This window comes from Somniosus microcephalus, chromosome 6 (assembly GCF_052327205.1).
Source record: "Somniosus microcephalus isolate GS21.2 chromosome 6, FLI_Smic_1.0, whole genome shotgun sequence".
In the NCBI taxonomy this organism is placed as follows: Eukaryota; Metazoa; Chordata; class Chondrichthyes; order Squaliformes; family Somniosidae; genus Somniosus; species Somniosus microcephalus.
Window position 1 is genome coordinate 195,465,736 of NC_140992.1, and position 19,493 is coordinate 195,485,228.

A 19,493-nucleotide genomic window follows, 5' to 3' on the forward strand; every position below is an offset into this window, starting at 1 on the left:
AGGGACCGCTCCCTCCGCGACACCCTGGTCCACTCCTCAATCACCCCCAACAGCCCTGCTCCTTCACCTGGCACCTTCCCGTGCAAGCGCAGGAGATGCAACACATGCCCTTTTACCTCCTCCCTTCCCACTGTCCAGGGCCCCAAACACCCCTTCCAGGTGAAACAGCGATTTACTTGTACTTCTTGCAATTTAATATACTGCATTCGCTGCTCACTATGCGGTCTCCTCTACATTGGGGAGACCAAACACAGATTGGGCGACCGCTTTGCGGAACACCTCCGTTCAGTCCGTACGGGTGACCCTGAGCTTCCGGTCGCCTGTCACTTTAATTCACCGCTTCACTCCCACTCTGATCTCTCTGTCCTCGGGCTATTGCATTGTTCCAATGAAGCTCAACGTAAGCTCGAGGAACAGCACCTCATCTTTCGATTGGGCCCTTTACAGCCTGCCGGACTCAACATAGAGTTCAACAATTTCAGATAATTATCCCTGCCCCCATTTTTCATGTCGTATGTGTTAGATCCGTGGTTCAGTGGATAAAGAATTACACGGATGCTGTACGTAAACAAACAACAGGTCTTTACTGGAGGGTCATCTCTAGACTGGAGTACAGAGGCATGCGCACAGCTTATATACCGGTGTGGTTACTGCCGGTACTACAGTATACAGGAGCTGTAAAAGGTAGTTCTGACTTAAAGCACATACACTACAATTCCTCCCTTTTCAGATTAAGAATACCCCCTTAATATTCAAATAACAATTACATTTTTACATTTACATTCAATAACAAAAAGTCCATTTACAGATTCAGTCTTTGGGGCGGCTTCCTGACCCTTTCGGGATAGCGCCTTTCTGGAGGTTCTTGTTCTTGGTGCAGAGGCGGTTCTGACCCCTTTTCATTGGGTAGTTCATCGGGTTCCACTGCTACTGGGTCTGAAGTAGATGCTACCGGTATGTCGGGTTCATCCCCAGGTACTCGAGACATGGGGTTGACGCCTTCCTGTGACGCTAAGATCTGATCGACGTGGCGTCTCACAATGTTCTCCACAACATCCACTGCGTACATTAATGGCCCCTGCCTTGTACATATCGTTCCGGGTTGCCACTTCTCTGTTCGATAGTCACGGGCCAAGACTGGTTGCCCTACATTGAAGCTCCTTGTCGGCTTCTCGTTGATGTGCTGGAATTGTTTGTCCTCAACATTTCTTCGCACATTTGGTCTGAGCAAATCCAGACGAGATCTCAACCTTCTGTTAAAGAACATCATGGCCGGGGTCTGGTTGGTAACTGCATGTGTCGCGTTTCGGTAGGCTAATAAGAAATTGTCCATCTTATGCTGTCGTGGAATTTCCTCGTCGGACATGGCCTTTATCGCCTTCTTAAAGGTTTGTACGAACCTCTCAGCCAATCCATTGGTGGCTGGATGATACGGGGCGGATGTGTAATGCCTTACCCCATTCCTTTTCATGAATTTTTGGAACTCGTCGGACACAAACTGTGGTCCATTATCAGAGCAGACCTGCTCTGGCAAACCATTTCTGGCAAATATGGTCCGTAGGACTGCAATAGTTTTCTCTGTAGTGGTTGAAGACATCTTTATCACCTCAGGCCACTTTGAATGAGCATCCACTGCTATTAAGAACATTGAGTCCATGAATGGACCAGCGAAATCAATGTGCACCCGTTGCCATGGAGAGGAGGGCCACTCCCATGGGTGTAGAGGGGCATGTGGTGGTGCATTTTGGACCTTCTGGCATCCTAAGCAGCTCTTAGTTAGGTCTTCGATTTGCTGATCGATTCCCGGCCACCACACATAAGCCCTAGCAAGGCTTTTCATTTTCACTCCCCCCCAGATGACCTTCATGTAGCTCCTTTAGCACTCTCTCCCTTAACTTGGGTGGAATCACCACTCTGGATCCACACATCACTGTCCCCTGGCATACTGACAGCTGTTATCTTCTGGATGAGAATGCTGGCAACAGTGAGTCGCCATGTGTTGGCCATCCCCTCACCGTCAATTCATATACCCGTGACAGCGTCGGATCATTGCGGGTCTCCTTCTCTATATCCGCGTTTGTTACTGGCAATCGTTCAATTATCGACAAATAAAATATCTCGATAGGGTCCACTGCTGGTGCTTCCTCCACCGTAGGCAGTGGCAGGCGCGATAGCCCATCAGCGTTCCCATGCTGTTTCGTGCCTTTATATTCTATTTCATATTGATTCGCCCCTAGAAACAGGGACCAGCTTTGTAACCGCTGTGCAGTCATTACTGGCACGCCCTTCTTAGGATTAAAGATGGAGACAAGTGGTTGGTGGTCAGTCAGCAAGGTGAACTTCTGCCCATGCAGATAATGGTTGAATTTTTTTACTCCCCATACTAGGCTGAGGGCCTCCCTGTCAATCTGGGCGTAGTTGCGCTCGGCTGAGGTTAGTGACCGAGACGCAAAGGCCACTGGCCTCTCCAACCTGTCTGGGAATTTGTGCGACAGCACCGCTCCAATGCCGTAGGGTGATGCATCACATGCCAAACGAATTGGTAGTGCTGGGTTGAAATGGGCCAACACCTCTTTTGATGTGATCAATTCTTTACACTTCTGGAAAGCTCGTCTACATTCGTCATCCCACTTCCATGGTACCCCTGTTTGCAGTAGGGTGTTCAGCGGGTGTAGTACCGTAGACAAATTTGGTAAGAACTTGTGGTAATAGTTTACCAGCCCGAGGAACGACCTCAGTTGTGACACATTTTCCGGTGCTGGAGCCTTGACTACTGCCTCAATCTTGTCAGGGGACTTATGTAACCCCTCTTCATCGATGACGTGGCCGCAATACGAGATCTGTTTCTGGAAAAACTCGCACTTGTGGCGATTAGCTCGTAGCCCATATTCCTTTAATCTGGCGAGCACCTTCTCCAAGTTAGCGAGGTGATCACCGTCATTTTTGCCCGTGACCAAGATGTCGTCCAAATAACATTGGGTCCCTGGAATCCCTTGCAGGACCTGATCCATCGCCCTTTGCCAGATAGCCGGAGCCGAGGCTACTCCAAACACCAGCCGGTTGTATTGATAGAAACCTTTATGGGTGTTGATCGTAAGGTAATGTTTCAAAGCTTCTTCTACCTCCATTTGCAAGTACGCCTGGGCTAGATCAATTTTGGTGAAGCGTTTACCACCAGATAGCGAGGCGAAAATATCCTCAATTCGTGGATGCGGATATTGCACCGTGTGAAGGACTGGGTTCACTGTCACCTTCAAATCCCCACAGATGCGGATCTTCTTTAGTTCCCCAGGTGTATTACTCAACGACCTCTTCATTACAGGGACGATGGGTGTAGCCCACTCGCTCCAGTCCACTTTGGACAGTACTCCTGAACGTTCCAACCCTTCCAGCTCTGCTTCAACCGCTGGTCTGATCGCATAAGGCACTGGTCTGGCCTTCAAAAACTTTGGGCTTGCATTATCCTCTATTTTAATTGTTGCTGTTATTCCTTTTAGTGTTCCTAGTCCCTCCTGGAACACTTCTTTTGCGTCAGTTAGCATTTTTGACAGTCGTCCAGGTGTGACGTCGTCATCCTTTTTGGCCTCCACCTTCAGTGCCTGTATGGAATGCCAATCTAAATGTATCTTCCGGATCCACTCACGTCCTAGCAGTGGTGGTCCTCCATTTGGCAATACATATATATCCATTTTAGGTATTTCCTGACCTTTATATGTCACTTTCACCCTTATTTTTCCTTTGGGGTAGACTTTTTGCCCCGTATACGTCTTCAAGACAATCTCTGTAGCTTTCAAGGGTATGTGTGAAAATAGCCGCTTGTAGTCTCTTTGATTTATGACTGTTAGAGCTGACCCTGTGTCCAATTCCATTTCCACTTGGACTCCGTCTATCTTGAGTGTAACCCAGATAGTCTGGTGATCCTCTATTTCGGTTACATTATGTAGTTTCAGACAACCCAGCTCCTTGCTTCCGGAGTCTGTGTCACTTTTCTGTTCGTCTGAACCACTGTCCATCACCTGGTGTACCTTTTTGTACTTCTCCTGTGGAGATTTCTTACTGTTGGTTTTCTTCCCAGACCTGCAGACCCTTGCTATGTGTCCTGCTTTCCCACACTGTCTGCACACTTGGTCCTTGAACAAACAATCTTTCTGGTCATGTGTTGTTCTGCCGCAGCGATAGCACTTCCCTGTTCCATAGGTCATTTCGTTGGTGCCGTATTCTTGCGGTCTCCGTTGTATCTCTGCAGCGCCCCTTGCGGCTGCTTCGTGTGATACTGCCATACTGAAAGCTTTGTCCAGCGTAAGGTCCTTTCCTGATAGAAGCCGTTTCTGGGTTCCTTCACTTTGTAGCCCACACACAAACTTGTCCCTTAACGTGTCTGCTAGTCCCGCTCCAAACTGGCAGTATTTCGATAGCTTGCGCAGTGTCGTTAGGTACTCGGCATTGCTTTCGTCTTTGTGTTGGTTCCTTTTATGGAACTTAAATCGTTCTGCTATCAGCAGCGGTGTGGGGTTTAAGTGGTCCTGTAGGATTTCTACTATGCTTTCAAAATTCTTGTTTACCGGCTTCTCTGGGGTTATTAGATTTCGCAGTAACCCATAAGTTTTTGCACCCATGAAATTTAACAGAACCAGTGCTTTATTAGCATCTGGCACTTCATTCGCCCTGCAGTACACCTCAATACGTTCCACATGTCGCCCAATCTTCGACTTCATTGTCGAACGTAGAGATACTGCCACTGTTCGGCATCCTTGGTTGTGCGTTAACTATCACCAATGGCGCCTCCCGCGCTTCCCCTTCTTCTCCGCTGGCACAAAATGGCGTCTCCCACGCTTTCCTTCCTTCCTGCGCTCGCCCGTCTTCTCCGCTGCGGCTTCGCAAAATGGCGTCTCCCGCGCTCTTCCTTCTTCTCCGCGGCTCAATGGCGTCTCCCGTGCTCTCCCTGCTTCTCCGCGGCTCAATGGCGTCTCCCCTTGCTTCGCCCCGCGGACCCTGATCAGCCCGTGATCCCTGGCTGTGCTCTGTGCGTTCTTCTCTTGATATTTGTCGACGCCGCTCAGTCTAGAACCCGGCTGTTTCTTACCCTCTCTCTCTCCGGTTTTACAGTATTTTTCCACGACGCCGCTCGGTGATCAACCCCCGGCTGCGCCCTGCTCTCTTCACCCTTTTTCTTACCTCGTCGACGCTGCCCGGCTCTCTCTCTCTGTCGTCGGTCGGCTCCAGCCGCCGCTGCTCGGGAAGGGTCTGCTCAGGACCTGTCGTCGGTCTCTTACTGCTCGTTGTGGCTGGGGAACCAAGCCCGGCTCTCCACAGCCTCCCCAGCGAAGTTGGATCTCTGCCTGACTGCTGGGCGGTTGCTCGCGGTCGATGCCCGTGTTCCTGGACTCGACTATTTTTTTTTTGTTTAATGTTGGAGGTAGATTCGCATCAACACTCGTCGCCACTGTTAGATCTGTGGCTCAGTGGATAAAGAATTACACGGATGCTGTACTTAAACAAACAACAGGTCTTTACTGGAGGAGGCTCATCTCTAGACTGGAGTACAGAGGCATGCGCACAGCTTATATACCGGTGTGGTTACTGCCGGTACTACAGTATACAGGAGCTGTAAAAAGTAGTTCTGACTTAAAGCACATCCACTACAGTATGATTTTTGCCATTCCCATTTGCAACATTTTATCTTTCCTGCCTCTTACAAAAGTACAGGATGTTCTTTCTATTTCTTCCTCCCCTCCTACCCCCCCCCGCCCCCCCCCGCTGTCTCTGCACCTGCTTAATATCTGTTACATCTCCAGCTTTTTCCAGTTCTGATGAAGGGTACCAGACCTGAAATGTTAACTCTGTTTCTCTCTCCACGGATGCTGCCTGGCCTGCTGAGTATTTCCAGCATTTTCCGTTGTTACTTCTGCCAAAAAGATGATTGTTCGAGGGAGGGCAGAAATTCTCAACCACCACAATGTTTTAGGCTCCTTTTAATGGGGGTGCGGTGGGGGGGGTGGGCGGAGGGAAACTTTTGATGCTGGTTAGAAATGACAGCTGGAAATTGAGATGTTAAATAAGCAGGGAAATGGCGTAAAGGGGTTCCTGCCCAATTTCCAGGCAGTGTTTGGAGGAAAATCCAGGTTGCTGTGCCATGACATTTCATTCAGTGATGTAGGTGGTGAGGAAGTAGACAGTGTGGATCTTCAGCTGGGTGCTTGGAAATACAGGAGGCTCTCGACTTAATCTTCTCCTTTATGGGAATTCCCTTGCCTCCACGATCAGGCCTCAATCAGTGTGGAACTCTGGGCACACCGACCTATGGCACACGGTGTGGTCAGACAGACAAGATGCACCGTCCACCAGCCTGTATACAGGCTGACCTCTGGGAAGAATCGACCCGAGGATCTATGACACGTGTAGAATTCTCCGACAGGTGAAATCCGCAGGCAGCGAGGAGTTATGGCAAGTGGAAAATGAAGCAGCCTCACATAAGCGAACATAGGAAGAATAATTCCGTCTTGTGCACAAATTCATTTCCTGTTTACCCCGCCAATGCAAACAGCACCTTGCACATTCATCCAACGCAACTTGAGAAAAATCAGGCTCAGTGTTAAATCCAGAGAGAGGCAAAATGCAGGACACATCCCAATTGGAAGAATCTTACAGTCGCTGTGAATTTTTAAAAATTATTATTTCTTCCCCCGGAGGGAGCCAGAATGTGAGGGTATATCTGCATTTGCAGCTAATTCTGTTATTCTCTTCCTGCTTTCACAAGACATCCATCAATATCCACAGCAACGAGCTCTGCCATTTTCAACCTCACAACCAGCCTAGGCAACCCCTTAGCAACTCCCTAGCAACAAGACTGCAAACTCTTGCTTTGGAGAGTCTCCTCCAGGGATGCAAATGAATTATTAACAACAATGTCATTGCTTTGTGGCAGGAATCTGAAGTGAAAACGATAATAAACGTTTAAATATACACAGATTGCACAGAGCAATCGTTTTCGTGCTGAGGCCTGCCCTTTTTGCTCAGCTGGTTTCCATATATTACCCCTTGTTGTTCTCAGCTCCAGCATCGCAGGCTCTGCCCATTAGGGCTATCAGATAAGTAAAGAGTAATAGCTACAATCGGAGGTCATGAGAGTTGCTTCAAATGTAATCACCTCATTCTTCCAGGCTTGTTTGCGCAGGCAACATGCTTCTGGTTAGGAGCTTATCATATGGATGGCTCGAGCTCCTCCACTGCTTACCAGAGTTGGAGGGAGACAAGACTTGTTAGAGCCGGAGATTTGAGGCTGGATCTTCCTCATTTTAACAGCAGTAATGGAGTGGGCTGGGACCCGTAACGTGTCAGCCCTCCTAATTCTTGCGCTGCATGCATTTTCTGCCGGAGGTCACAGTGGATGCACCTGCCCAAATATGGAGTAGGGACGTGCAAATTAGGCCATAATGATGGGGTGACATCATAAGTCACACATCCCATCATAATCACCTTAGCAACGCTGGATCCTAATGTCAGCATTCAACAGGTGTTCAATTTTGCTAGGGGAAGGCACAATGCTAAGAATGATGCCAATAACCAAAGAAGGATGGTATAGGCAATGGATTGGCAGTTCCACATCAACAGAATTGGCCAATTTATCGGAGGCAGCAGAATTTTTCTGTAATCCGAGTTTGACTGCCCCTTTAAACTGCTGCAGGCAGTATCGATTACCCAAGGGAGTCAAGGAGGGATTTTTCAGATTTCCCCCCCCAAATTGGCCTGTGGTTTATTGAATCTGTTTTTTTTGCCTCTCCCACGAGATCACGGCCTAGAAATTCATTGTAGCCACTTTTGGGGCGGTAAAGTGGGGCGGCCGCTAAAGTTTGCGCCCGCCGCCAAATCGAGGCCACTTCTCCGATATTCATTAGCTTCGCCCTAAGAGTTCGCTCGAGCGCTAAAACTGGTGCTGGACGCCTCTCTTTGGGCGCTAAGCCGGAGGTGCTGATCGATAGCGCCGAGGCCGGGCGCAGCGCAGGTGCGGCCATCTCGTGATTGACAGCAGACACCCTGGCGCCGGCCAGCTCTTAAGGGGGGAGGGTCGACTGTGTCTGCTGCCACGCCCTGGATAGTGGAGCCCTCCAGCTAGGCCTGAACACTGCTGCTGGACCCAAATAGCGCCTGAATCCATGCAGAAGGCCCGTGAACGTGCGCAGCGCTTCTCAGAGCGTGATCTGAGTGTGCTGGTTGGTGCTGTGGAGAAGAGGCGCCATGTTTTGTACCCGGACAATGGCAAGAAGGCGCCGTTCCGCGTCTACAGGAGAGCCTGGAGGCATGTCGCCAGCAAGCTGTCAGCCAACAGCGAGGTCCCCAGGAGCGGTGTCCAATGCCGCAAAAAGTTTAATGACCTCACTCGCATTGTCAGGGTGAGTACCCTTTCCAGTGACCTCCTCATCCTTGCATGTGCACCTCACATTATGGGCAAAGGGACCTGAAAGCCCTAATGGCCAGCCCTCATCCAGCAGCGAGGGGACAGGCATGAACATCAATTGCACATTCTGCACTTAACACACTGGCCAAACTATTCCACCATGGGAGGCAGTGCACACAAGATCAGGGCGACACACTGGCCAGGCTATTCCACCATGGGAGGCAGTGCACACAAGATCAGGGCGACACACTGTACTTAGAGGCCGTCCTTTCTCTTGCAGGCCAAGCTGGCGAATAATAGGAAGAGCCGGACTGCGACCGGGGGAGGCCGACCCCATATCCAGACACTCACCGAGCTGCAACATCGCGTGGAGTGCATCATGGGTGGCCGGGTGATTGGGCCCGTTGCATGTGGAGATGCCGACCCTGTTCTGGCCAGCAATGGTAAGGACATCACCTTTTGGACCTCTCTCGTCCCACTTGCGCATCAGATCTACATCCTTTGCCACTGTCCGACCAATGCGCTGAATGCCACCACTCATGCATCCCTTGCTGACACCCTCTCCTCACTCTAAAGCTACTCTTGTGCCTTCCTGCTTTCAGATGGTGAGGAGGAGGTCCCTGAACTTGCCAGTGACAGCCCCTCAGAAGAGGAGCAGGAGGAGGAGCAAGAGGAAGGCGGCCCATCAGGGGAACCCTCAGCCGCGGCCACCCAGGCCAATGTAGGGGACACGTCTTCCCTGGAGGGGAGCGTGGCGGAAGTGTCGAAGGGGAGGGGAGCTCATGGGACCTGCGGCCTGCAGAAACGCGGGAGGGGGGTGGAAGCTCGGCGGCCTTCTCCCCAGAGGGGGGATGCGTCGGCGGGGAGTCCAATTGCTGGGCCCAGCGGCGTCCAGCAACGCAGGAAGGGTTGGCCAGCTCGGCGGCCTTCTCCCCAGAGGGAAAGTCCGGCCTCCAGTCCGGAGATGGTCTTCGCCGAGGAGATGGAACGCCTCGAGGACTTGTCCGCGGACTCGGAGCGCCGGCACACGGAGCTCATGGCGGCAGTGGCACGGTTGCCTGAGGCCATCGAGTCCCTCTCTCGGAGTGTGACCGAGTTCGGACCCTGAGAGGCCACCAGTCGGGCGGAATTCTGGGCAGATCAGGCAGCGAGTCGGGCGGAATTCAGGGCAGCTCTGGCAGCGAGTCGGGCGGAATTCGGGGCAGATCAGGCAGCGAGTCGGGCAGAATTCGGGGCAGCTCTGGCAGCGACTGGCCAGGTGATCAGTGGTGCCGTCCAGTCACTGGCTGCTCTGATGCGGTCAGTGAACAGGTCAACACGGGCACTCACTGCTGCCACACTCGCTGTGTCAGCCAGGCATCGCCAGGGCACCCGGCGCGCTGCAGCAGCACATCGGTCTGTCCCTCGGCAGATTGGTGCGCATGCTGCAGTGCTGGCCCGGGCGAGTGCCAGTGTCTCAGGCGACCAGTGAGCGCCTGCCATCCGCCAGCTTGCCCCCATTCCTCCAGCCGCCACTGCCACTCCCCCAGTGGAGCTGCCAGGAGCTGCTGCAGCGACTGATGCTGGCCAGCCACAGCTGCAGCATTCAACAGCCGCCCGCTCGACGGCCAGACCTCGACTAGGCCGACCCCCAAGGGCATCTGCCGTCACGACATGTGCCCCTCAGGAGCCTGCCCCCAGCCTTGCAGCAGCCAATGGCCTTACTTTGAGGAGGAGCAGCAGGGCGGGCAGGGGCCACACAAAGATGGCCAAGGCATCGACCTAGCGGGCCAAAAAGTCGAATGTGTGGCCAGTTGTGTTTGTTTTTTGAGGCCGAGAATTGGATGTTTGTTTTTTGAAGGCCGATGATGTGATGTTTGTTTTTTACGAAGGCCGAGAATGACGGCCATTTTAGTTGCACTATTTTGTTAATCCTCTCCAGGTTGTGGGAGCGAGTAATGTGTTTGAGTGTTTTTTGGGGGTTTCGTCTGTTTTTGGTTTTCATGTGGGAAGGGACCTGAGTTTGAACAATAAAGCATTTTATTTATTAACATTGTCCATGTTTGATCTTTGAAGTGTTTGTTGCCTTAACTGGCTGAGGGCTTGCGGAGCGGCTGCAATCATGTTCTTTCATTGGCACAAGCCATTCCCTGACAGGGGGCCTAGAAGTGACGTTCAATAAGCCGCCGACGGGCGGCCCTTGGACCTTGTGCCTCCCTCCTGGGCTGGTACTCCTCGTCCTCCTCCTCCTCATGCTCCTCCTGCTCCTCCTCCTGAGGTGGTGGTCCAACGTGAGGTGGCAGTGCCTGAGTCCTGCGGATAGCCAGGTTGTGCAGCATGCAGCAAACGACGACGAATTGGGAGACTCGATCCTGCGAATACTGGAGGGCTCCCCCGGAGCGATCGAGACAGCGGAACCGTTGCTTGAGGACGCCGATTGTTTGTTCTATAATGTTCCTAGTTGCTTGATGGCTCTCGTTGTATGCCTCTTCAGCAGGGGTCGTGGGCGCGCGGAGCGGGGTCATGAGCCAGGTACACAAAGGATAGCCTTTGTCCCCGATAAGCCATCCTCTTGGGGGAGGCTGTGCCTGGAACATGTCAGCCACAGTTGTCTGTCGCAGGATAAAGGCATCGTGGCTGCTGCCTGGAAAGCGGGCATTGACAGCTAGGATGCGCTGCCTGTGGTCACACACCAGCTGTACATTGAGGGAATGGTAGCCCTTCCGGTTGCGGTAATCCTCGGCATGCTCAAGAGGTGCCCGCAAAGCCACATGCGTGCAGTCAATGGCGCCCTGCACCATGGGGAAGCCCGCTATTCTTGCAAATCCCACTGCACGCTGCTGCCGCTTGTCCAGGGTCATGGGGAAGGAGATGAATTGATGTCTCCTTGTGAAAAGGGCTTCGGTCACCTGGCGGATGCAGCAATGCACGGCGAACTGGGAGATGTTAGCGATGTCCCCAGTAGCGGATTGGAAGGAGCCGGTGGCATAGAAGTTGAGAGCCACCGTCACCTTCACTGCCACCGACAGAGACGTCCTGCGCATCAGCTGTGGCTGCAGATCTCTGTGAAGCAGCCGGCAGATGTCTGCAACCACCTCCCTTCTGAATCGCAGCCTCCTAACACACATCGCGGCAGACATGGTCAGATAGGAGGTCTGCTGGCGGTATACCCTGGGTGGGTAAGGCCTCAGTTGGCGACGCCTGTTGCCCCCTCTGCGTCTAGCCAGGGCTGCCACTCTCTCACGGCGTCTGTAAGCCCTTCTGGCATAAGGCTGAAAGTCAGCGTTGCCACCCAATGCAGCCCCCATTATATGCTGGCAAACACTGAGCTCTCAATGAAGGCAAAGATAATTGCTAAGCTCTGGCCTGAGCCAAAAATACCTGTCCTAGTGTTGGTCCAAACCAGTAAGCTCTCCTCCTTGGTCTCTGTCCAAAAAACTGTTGCACAAGAGTGAATGCTGCAAAATGGCAGCCCTTTATAGTGCAGGGTAAGTGCCCTTTAATTAGCTCTCCCCGCGGCCCGGCTCGGCTGTGTACCGTTCCACTTCACAGTTGTTAGGGCCGCCCGGCGCACAATGGGCTGGCGCGAGTGAAGTTCCGGTTTGGGGCGCACAAAGGGCGTTGCACTAGTAAATGGCGTCATGATCTGCGCGCGCAGCAGGGCGCGCGCTAAGACTTTGCGCCGGCGCTAAATGTGTACTGAAGTTGGGGCGAGGCGCATATCGCGCTGCGCCCGGGCGCTAAGCGCCTAGCGCTCGAGATCTACTCCTCCTAAGGCGCTAACGGCTGGCGCGCCCAACTGAATTTCTAGGCCCACATGTCTTTCGGGTGGGGTGGGGAATCTGTATCTTGTGATGCACAAGGCATTGTCATTGTGTGGGGCAGACTAGATTGGCCAGTGGGCCTTTTCCTGTCCATCATTGTTCGTATGTTAGCATCTCATGCAGCAGCGACCATATCCAACCCCCGGTGGTGATCTCCCGAGCTCAGAAGAGGGATCCCACTGGGAGTTCACCTAACAAATTAAATCAGGCTGAGGTCAGCGGTTAGCCAGATGTGTGGGCTCAAAGACTAACGCCAACATAACAGCAATGATCCCATCAAGAGGAAAATCTAGGCTTTGTGGTGCTAGAACCGTTAATAATTGGAACTTTCCCACCAGAGAAAATAAGGAAGAAAGGGAGATGAGGAATAAGAGGGAAGGAAAGAGAATGATTTCCCCTGTCTGAGCTCTGTTAAAAAGAATCATAAAGATGTCTGTCTATAAGATGTTTACGATTTTGCTATAAATATCAAACAAAGAATAAACAGAGCAAGGAAAGTCCATTTTCCCCTCTTGCCCTCCATTTAGCCTGATTCCAGTACACACCATTTACAATTCTTTCCATTATAGACTCCACCAATCCATTTAATTAGTAGTGGATTTAATTTAATCTGGTGGTACTTTTGGCACAACTGTAATGTGTTCACCTAAATTCTTGCTATTTTGAAGTGGATGAACACCTCTGTTTAATTCTCCCCTAGTTCCCTCACAAGTTCACTCTCATACTCCCAACTCCCTCCACTCTGGCACTCCACCCATCAAGATACCTCTGCCACTGTTGATCTGCTCAATCTCTCACTCGCCTCTGCTTGCAAAGCTCTTGCTCACATCAAATCATTCACTGCTTCCCTCTCTTGCCATTTCCCCGAGCACAGTTATGATCTTCACACCCTTAAATCCAAGGGTTGCAAGTTCGAGAGCACCTGGTGCATGGCTGTCCTAGTCATTCGATGCCATATATTGCACCCAGTATTACTCTATATATTATTCTTTAATTTTACAAATTGTTGCTGGTCGAATCACATTATTAATGATTCCATCGCTAACATCACTTCCCACACCCAGCTCCTTGAAAAGCTGCAAGTGAAATGGTAAACTTCCATTCCCTTATGTCTTTCAGAGAGAAGACGATGGACAGAACAGATGTTGCAGACTCACTCCACAGTCACTGAATTAGCTCATTCCTTCCTGAAATGATCCAGTGCACTGGTAGACTGGAGGTTCAACCCTTGAAAGACATTTCTGTCTATTGTTCAGCAGCTGATCCCTTGGGCGACGTAGAGTCACTAATCATTATCATTGGGAAGGAGAGGCAGTGAGCTATTTTTATATTGATGGCTAGCCATGCACATAATTCTGAAACTACTCAACAACTAGGTTGGGTGGGGGTGGGAATTGGAGAAGAGTCCCTGCCAAGCTCTACTTGTGAGCTGCTTAATGCTGCTGGGTGTGTAAACATCGCCAGTGTATACCCTCTCCTGATGGACATGGCACTGAATATCAGAGACTAGCCCGTAAGGACCCCTCTCGCTCTATTGGGTGATTTGGGGTCTTTGATCCATTATCCCCGGTATTGAGGCGCTCAGACATCGAGCCATCCTCATTCCACCATACCCCGGATTAAATTACTGCAAGATCTTGTGTAGAAGACAACCCGCAGCGCGTTTTTACTTTCTCTAAATATAGAGAATGATTAATTCACTGACAAGATATATACTGGTGTTAATGAGTTTTACCTGAACTCAGGAAAATAGGGAGTTTGAAGGCAACCACTTTACAAAAATAGTCATCCCGTCCCATCCCACCCTTTCCTATCCAGTTTCTTCCTACTCTGACTCAGAGGGTAATTTTGACTGGCCGATAGTACAAAACGGGCGATATTGATTCAGCCACCATTGTTAAATGCTGCCTCTTTTTATCGCATCACATGTTGTTCCATTGTATTCCAACACATTAGCCCATATTTTCTGATTGGTGTGATTTTAACATTGACAGTAGCCTATTTAATTTGATTATCACTGGCGTTAAAATATCAATCAGAAAATCCAGGCTATTATGTACTTTCCTGTCCTATGTCATCCTGTCAAATCCTATCCCATCAAATTCTATCCTTCGGCACCTGCACAACGCATTCCTGCTCCCCATGTTATAGGGGACCAAAGCTCAAAGCTTGCTCTGCACTCCACGCACCATGTGTCACATTGCTGTTTGTAGGAGCTTGCTGTGTGCAAATTGGCTGCCACGTTTCCTACATTACAACAGTGACTACACTTGGGAAAACAAAAGTACTTCATTGGCTGCAAAGCGCTTTGGGATGTCCGGTGGTCATGAAAGGCGCTATATAAATGCAAGTCTTTCTTTCTTTATAGCAAGTCTCACAAGAATATGTGGTGCCCAGAGCCTGCACACTTGTGCACTAGGCTCACTGAAGTCCAAATAAAGCCTCATAATTAGGTTAGACACCAGGAATTATTTCCTTTTACAAAGTCATAGCCCTCTAGAACAGATTGCGTACAAAGGATTGGCTGGTCAGGTTCCTGATCTGTTCTGGAGGACTGTAACTTCCCGTTATGGAAGATGGCTATCTGTGATTATGAAGAGTTATGGGCTAATGCAGCCTTCTGGAGGCTTGCTCAACACTTTCCTTGTGGAGTTGGAAAGGAATTTCACAGAGTTTTCCCTAAATTGGCCGCTAATGGATGGGGCAGGCTTGATGGTGTTTTGATTCCCTCTTTTTCCTATGTTTATATGATGTTGTAGAAATAACAGACCTGGCTTAAAAAGGGCAGGATTGGGTATTAAATATTCCTGGTTATAAAGTGTTCAGGAAAGATAGGGAAAGAAAGATAGGAGGTGGTGTGGCAGTATTGGTCAAGAAGAATGTTTCAGTGCAGGAGAGGGAGGATGTCTTGGAGGGGACAAGGACAGAATCTATATTGCTAGAGTTAAGAGGTGCCATTACACTACTAGGTGTATTCTATAGACCACCAAATAGTGGGAAAGATATAGAGGAGCAAATTTGCATAGAAATTAGAGAGGTGCAAAAACTATAAAGTAGCAATGACTTCAACTATCCTAATATAGACTGGGATCATAATAGTGTTAAGGGCAGAAAAGGGGAAGAATTTCTGAAGTGTGTTCAGGAGAACTTTCTTGATCAGTACGTTTCCAGCCCAACAAGGAAGGACGCATTGCTGGATCTGGTTCTGGGGAATGAGGTGAGTCAAGTGGAGCAAGTGTTGGTAGGGGAACATTTAGGGAACAGTGATCATAGTGTCATAAGGTTTAGATTAGCTATGGAAAAGGACAGGGAGCAATCTAGAGTAAAAATGTTTAACTGGGGGTAGGTCAATTTCAGTGAGATGAGAACGGATCTGGCCCGGGTAAACTGGAATCAAAGATTGGCAGGCAAAACTGGAATGGAACAATGGGCTGCCTAAAGAGGAAATAGTTCAGGTACAGTTTAGGTACATTCCCACTAGGGGGAAAGGCAGGGCAACTAAAGTCAGGGCTCCCTGGATGACGAAAGAGATAGAGAATACGATGAAGCAGAAAAAGAGACAGATGTCAGGTTGAAAATACATCTGAGAATCAGGCTATATATAGAAAGGTCAGAGGAGAAGTGAAAAAGAAAATAAGAGGGGCAAAGAGAGGGTATGAGAATAGAATAGCAGCCAACATAAAAGGTAATCCAAAAATCTTCTATAGGCATATAAATAGTAAAAGGACAGTAAGAGGAGGGGTGGGGCCGATTAGGGACCAAAAAGGAGACCTACGCATGGAGGCAGAGGGTATGGCTGAGGTACTAAATGAGTACTTTGCATCTGTCTTCACCAAGGAAGGGGATGCTGCCATAGACATAGTAATGGAGGAGGTAGTGGAGATACTTGATAGGATAAAAATTGATAGAGGAGGTATTAGAAAGGCTGGCTGTACTTGAAGTAGATAAATTACCAGGAGCGGATGGGATGCATCCTAGGATGCTGAGGGAATTGAGGGAGGAAATCACGGAGGTACTGGCCATAATATTCCAATCCTCCTTAGATACGGGGGTGGTGCCATAGGACTGGAGAATTGTTCAAAAAAGGGTGTAAAGATAAACCCAGCAACTACAGGCCAGACAGTTTGACCTTGGTAGTGGAGAAGCTTTTAGAAACAGTAATCAGGGACATATAAACTAAGCGGTACAATCCTAAAGGGGGTGCATGAACAGAGAGACCTGGGGGTATGTGTGCACAAATCGTTGAAGGTGGCCGGGCAGGTTGAGAAAGCAGTTAAAAAGGCTTACGGGATCCTGGGCTTCATAAATAAAGGTATAGAGTACAAAAGTGTGGAAATTATGATGAACCTGTATAAAACACTGGTTCGGCCCCAACTGGAGTATTGTGTTCAATTCTGGGCAGCACACTTTAGGAAGGATGTGAAAGCCTTAGAGAAGGTGCAGAAAATATTGATGAGAATGATTCCAGGAATGAGGGACTTCAGTTACGTAGACAGACTGGAGAAGCTGGGGTTGTTCTCCTTGGAGCGGAGATGACTGAGAGGAGATTTTATAGAGGTGTTCAAAATCATGAGGGGTCTGGACAGAGTAGCTAGAGGGAAACTGTTCCCATTGGCAGAAGGGTCGAGAACCAGGGGACACAGATTTAAGGTGATTGGCAAAAGAACCAAAGGTGACGTAAGAAAAAACTTTTTTACGCAGCCAGTGGTTAGGATCTGGAATGTTCTGCCTGAAAGGGTGGTGGAGGCAGATTCAACCACGGCTTTCAAAAGGGAGTTCGATAAGTATCTGAAGGAAAGAATTTTGCAGGGCTACAGGGAAAGGGCGGGGGAGTGGGACTAGCTGAGGTGCTCTTACTTATTCCGTGCTGTCCCCATTCTATGATTCTAATACATTTGGAGCATCTGAACAGCACTTGAGATGCTCAGTATTCCAAGAAAATGGAGGGCTGCATGGGAGGCCTCCCTCCACCAGGTGAGTCTTTGCTGTTAAAGGTCTATTGCAGCTGATTGTCATTCGCTGTGCTATGTTGCTTTTGTGGAAGAAAGGAAGTTGCTTAAACTTACTGCAGCCTGACTGAGAGCTTGAGGCACTGTACAGTTTCCCCAGGGCATTGTGTGCTGATTTGAGTGCAGCTATGATATAACTTTATATTTGTAAGTTGCAGAAGAGGAAGATCACAAAAGGCATGCCAGGCAGGTGTGTTTGCTCTTCAGGTACAAGAACAAGAACGTGCATTTCTATAGCACCTTTCATGACCTCAAGACATGCCAAAGTGCTTTACAGCCAATTAAGTAGTCGAAGTGTATGCACTGTTGTAATGTAGGGAACGTGGCAGCCAATCTGCTCACACAAGGCCCCACAAGCAGCAATGAGATAATGACCATGTTGTTGATTTTGTTTAGGGTCAGGCAGATGTCTGACACACAAGTATCTGAGTTGCTGTATGAGCAGCTCCTTGGTTCAGCTTCTAGCTGTTTTTCAAATGCACTGTTTGAGTCAATAGGCTCACTGATTTACTGGCACCAGCCTAACACTTAGTGTCTATGTTCAAGTCGCCCAGTGCAGGGGCTGGTGAAGGTGAGGAAATTGTCCAAGTGTCAATTCACACCTTGGTCAAGAGGCCTCCACCAGTGTTGGTGAGTGCCAGTCCAGTGCACAAAGATTAGTTGATGACCTGGTGACTGATGTTTGAGGGACTCAAAAGGAAACAGCAAATGTATTTATATAGCACCCTACCACATCGCTCAGAAGCATGCAAAAGCACTTCATACAGATTACATTGTGCAGTTGCTGTTATCTGGGTAAATAGAGCAGTATAAAGCCCGAAGGTCTCTGATGTCTTCTCGTTGGCTGAAGAAGCTCTTACAGAAAGGGTTTCAACTCTCCAGTGGTTCAGATAGTGACATAAACCACAAGTAAAGAGCAATTGTTCTATAAAGTTATCAAAGCACTTGCGGAGTGTCGCAACTGTGTGGTCTCCCCTTGAGCTTCCCTTTTTCTTTATAACAACAACAGCTTGCATTTATATAGCACCTTTCACATAGTAAAATGTAACAAGGCGCTTCACAGGAGGCTTAGGGAGGGAATTCCAGAGCTTATGATATGCATCACTCATATTTCTCACCTAGTTTTGTTACCATCATTTAGTACCTTTGCAGGCAGTCTGAGCTTCTTCCCCTCATGTGTTGACACTCTCGGTGGGTTATGGATGGTATGAAACAGTTATGAAGATAACAAGGATATTCACTGCATGGAAAAAGCAAAACTTTCTCCTGGTCCTATATGGTGTTAAAATGGCACTTCCTTAGATTATTTATTGTTATTGAAGAGTCATCTCTTAATTCTCCCTATAGTCTGTTAAAGTGATACTGCTTCTTAGTCTCTACAGTTTTGGTGACCCGCAATTCTCTATATCCTGTTACCATGAGCCATCCCTGTATCTCACAATTAGTCCTCCCGGCACCCTGTCGCCGTGACTCCTCCCGGCGCCCTGCCGCTGTGACTCCTCCCGGCACCCTGCCGCTGTGACTCCTCCCGGCACCCTGTCGCTGTGACCCCTCCCGGCACCCTGCCGCTGTGACTCCTCCCGGCACCCTGCCGCTGTGACTCCTCCCGGCACCCTGTCGCCGTGACTCCTCCCGGCACCCTGCCGCCGTGACTCCTCCCGGCACCCTGCCGCTGTGACTCCTCCCGGCACCCTGCCGCTGTGACTCCTCCCGGCACCCTGCCGCTGTGACTCCTCCCGGCACCCTGCCGCTGTGACCCCTCCCGGCACCCTGTCGCTGTGACTCCTCCCGGCACCCTGCCGCTGTGACTCCTCCCGGCACCCTGTCGCCATGACCCCTCCCGGCACCCTGTCGCCATGACCACTCCCGGCACCCTGCCGCCGTGACTCCTCCCGGCACCCTGCCGCTGTGACCCCTCCCGGCACCCTGTCGCTGTGACCCCTCCCGGCACCCTGTCGCCGTGACTCCTCCCGGCACCCTGTTGCCGTGACCCCTCCCGGCACCCTGCCGCCGTGACCCCTCCCGGCACCCTGCCGCCGTGACCCCTCCCGGCACCCTGCCGCCGTGACCCCTCCTGGCACCCTGTCGCTGTGACTCCTCCTGGCACCCTGTCGCTGTGACCCCTCCCGGCACCCTGTCGCTGTGACCCCTCCCGGCACCCTGTCGCCGTGACTCCTCCTGGCACCCTGTCGCCGTGACTCCTCCTGGCACCCTGTCGCCGTGACTCCTCCCAGCACCCTGTCGCTGTGACCCCTCCCGGCACCCTGTCGCCGTGACTCCTCCTGG

General features: G+C 50.4%; 1 protein-coding gene across 4 annotated transcripts in view; it reads right to left on the reverse strand.

Moving 5' to 3' along the window:
• The window catches only part of LOC147116308 (guanine nucleotide-binding protein G(o) subunit alpha), a 381,614-nt gene that overhangs the window by 208,977 nt on the left and 153,144 nt on the right, over positions 1-19,493 (reverse strand). The gene's annotated exons all lie outside the window — the stretch shown is intronic.